The sequence below is a fragment of the Silene latifolia genome, chromosome X, assembly GCF_048544455.1.
Source record: "Silene latifolia isolate original U9 population chromosome X, ASM4854445v1, whole genome shotgun sequence".
Classification (NCBI taxonomy): Eukaryota; Viridiplantae; Streptophyta; class Magnoliopsida; order Caryophyllales; family Caryophyllaceae; genus Silene; species Silene latifolia.
Genome location: NC_133537.1, coordinates 132,445,336 through 132,448,002, shown reverse-complemented (window position 1 = coordinate 132,448,002; position 2,667 = coordinate 132,445,336). Strand labels below are relative to the sequence as shown.

General features: G+C 37.9%; 1 non-coding gene across 1 annotated transcript; it reads right to left on the bottom strand.

Annotated features, from left to right (window-relative positions):
- Positions 1–1,849: 1,849 nt before the first annotated feature.
- On the bottom strand, positions 1,850–1,956 carry LOC141624091 (small nucleolar RNA R71). The gene has a single exon (XR_012533902.1). It is a non-coding gene; the product is annotated as a small nucleolar RNA R71 (small nucleolar RNA).
- Between the last annotated feature and the right edge of the window lie 711 nt (positions 1,957–2,667).

The window sequence follows — 2,667 nt, the reverse complement described above, 5'->3', positions numbered from 1 at the left end:
GTTTAGCCCTTAGTTAACCCTAATGCATCCTCCCTAATTTTCACTATAAATACCCCATTAGGCTAATTAGAGGAGCATGTTCTTCTTATCAATAATTAGTGTAGTTAATATCAATCAAATCTCTCTTCAATATTGTAATCAAGTATTAATCAAGTTTTAATCCAAGTTTTAGTTCTTTAATCTCTCTTTTGTTCATCCTTTATTTTGGGTAATTGAAGATTATTTGAGTTATTATTGGGAGATTGACAACCTCTCAATCTAGCATTCAAGTACTTCTATTATTCTTGCTTTATTATTGGAATCATTAGTAGGTATAATCTCTTAATCCCTTTTTAATTATTATTAATTACTTTCATTTATTCATCATGTTTCATATTGTTAGTATGATTGACAACCTTGCTAGCATGATCAACATGATAATGAGTGAGTAGTCTCTTAGCTAGGGTTAATGGGTGATTAGGGGAAACCAACATGGGGAATGATTCATGCTTAAATTAATATGCTTTCATGTTTTATTTGCTTGCTTGTTTTGATCTCAACTCATGCACATGTTATATTTGATGAAATGCTAAGCCTATGAATCCTTGCATTTACTATCATCTCCTATCTTTTCAATGAGACTTGTAAGACATAACCCAACTCGAGTCTCATTAGACCATGCATGTTGTTGAGTAGGGAAGATTAAGTCGACTTGTAGGTGTTGTACAATCTAATCAATTCGGCTCCGGGACCCAAACTTTCCTAGGATTGTAAGATATAACCCAACTCAATCCATCACAACAATAATTGCTTGCTTATAATTTGAGAACATGTTTGTATGATCATATCCCATGATTCCCCTATGATCCCATGACACCCTAGTGCCTTTAATCAATTGTTTGCACCCCTTTTTATTCATCTTGCTTGTTTATTTTCATTGTTATTCTAGTTTAGTAACCTTCTACATCAACCCAATTTGTGACACCCTTAGACACCACTAGTTACAATAGAAATCTCATTTCAACTCCCGTCCCTTGGGATCCGACCTTTACTTGCCTCTTTACTAATTGTAGAGTTGCTTGTTAAGCTATAAATTGTGTTTTGATTCGACCGTGACCAACGACCACATCTTAATTTGTGAACACTTAGCGGGATCGCATCAAAAATGGCGCCGTTGCCGGGGACGGTGTTTGTTTGACTTAGATTTCCTTTTTGTTATTAGTTGTGTCTTTCTTCACCTTGAGGAAGTAAAACTCCTCAAGGTTTGTTCTAATTGTTTTTGAGTTGTTTGATATTTTACATGTCTAGAAGGTTACAAAGTGATTTGTTACCTTTTGACCGTGAAATCGAAAGAACCTTGACGAACAATAGGAGACTTGTTAGGAGGAATTTGAGAGGTGTTAGTGAAGTTGTTCAACCCACTAGTGAGTTTGTCAATCCTTTCGCAATAGAAGGAGAAGAAAACCCATTACACAATACCCCACAAAATCCACCTACAATGCCAAAATTCTCGTCACACTCCGTACCCACCGAGGAGAATCTACCAAATGGTACTCCTACACCGCAACATCTCACCGGAAATTTTATTGCCAAGTCCGCCTTCATCCAACTAGTTGAGAGGAGCCAATTTTGGGGTATGCCTAGTGAGGACCCTCATTCTCATATGGAAACCTTTTGCGATTATTGTGATGCTATCTCTCAAACGGGCGTGACTCAAGACCAAATTAGATGGGTCTTATTTCCTTTTTCCTTAATCGGAACCGCAAAGCAATGGTTGAAGGGCCTTGATAAGGCCACCCTTGGAATAGATTCTTGGAAGAAGTTGGCTCTAGCTTTCTACAAAAAATTCTACCCACCGGAAAAGACCAACATGCTAAGAGCTCAAATTACGGGTTTTAAGCAAAGGGATGAAGAGTCTTTGTATGAAGCTTGGGAGCGGTTCAAGGGAATTTGTCGCTCATGTCCTCACCATGGACTTAGCGAATGATTTTGGTGCAACAATTTTGGAATGGTTTATATGAAGATTCTAGGAACATTCTCAATATGGGATCGAATGGGATGTTCACCGAGGTTGATGACAACCAAACTTGGAGCAAAATTGAAGAGATGGCAATCCACAATTCACAATATAGTAGGCCTCGCAAGGCTACTAGAGGAGGAAAGTATGAAGTGGACACCGTTACTCAATTAGGTGCCCAACTAAGCTCCCATATCGATACAATCAACTTAAAGTTTGAACAAGCTATGGCTAGACTTGAGGAAAACTCAAAATCATCGAAGCATCATGTCAATGCCATGATGGCATCCTCATCAATCCCAAGTGGGATATGTGAGAATTGTGGAACTTTGGGACATGACCAAAGTGAGTGTAGGGGAACAACCGAACAAGTGAATGCTTTCCAAGCATATAAAAGTGGTACCCCTTATTCAAATTTTTACAATGAAAACACCAAGTTCCATCCAAATCTCTCATACAAAAGCCAAAATGTTCAAAACCCTCAAACAACATACACTCCACCACCCATGAGAAACCAAAATCAAAGACCCTTTTACAATCAAAACCAAGGTTACCAAAATCAAAATCCATACAATCACCAAAATGACCAAGGTTTTGATGTCCAAAAAGCGGTCCTCCAAATGCAAAAGAATCAACAAGAATTTTTCACCCAAATGCAAAAAGATAGCCAA